Raw genomic sequence first — 707 nt, forward strand, 5'->3', positions numbered from 1 at the left:
CAACCAAAACCATAATAGTGATAGGGGACAATTGCACTGTAATTTCGACAGTTGCACGATCTTTTTTTAAAACTTTATACACTTAACTCATTTGTGATATGAATTAAAATATAATGATTAATTTAATTTTAACAAGAAAGTGAAATAATAAATTTACCCTTATATTTAAAGTCACGAGGGAACAATATTTATTGTTGAGCAATAAGATATTTTCGTAATATAAATATAATTACTCAGCGGATCACTTAGCGTTTACTTTTGTCAGGTATTCTTACATTTACACGCACATATCGTATAAAATATCGTATAACATAGAAGAGTTTAAGATAAATATTTTCTTTGGAGAGTTAATATTTCCTTGTTATGCTTTAGTTCCGGGACCCACCAGTCCATTAGCAGCATATGTGCTTTGGTGGACTGCTAATGGACCATAAAAATTATACGTCGTCGCGTCGTTTTCTTAAAAAGGTTCGTGGATACGAGTTGGGCGTCTCAGGAACTCAAATCCTGTAATTTTTAAATTAATTTTGCAAATAAAGTGAGAATTAGTTTGTGTTCTAAATAAAATAAAAATGTCGCGAAAGATTCTCGGAGGGACATTTGGACCCAAAAAGGAATACAGCAAGTCTGAACGGACTAAAGTGGAAAGTAATCATCGTCGTTCTTTCTGATTTAACGACAACAGCAAGCGCCCACCTTTTGCTACC

The sequence above is a fragment of the Typha latifolia genome, chromosome 13 (assembly GCF_019914945.1).
Source record: "Typha latifolia isolate L0001 chromosome 13, TyphaL0001v2, whole genome shotgun sequence".
Lineage (NCBI taxonomy): Eukaryota > Viridiplantae > Streptophyta > Magnoliopsida > Poales > Typhaceae > Typha > Typha latifolia.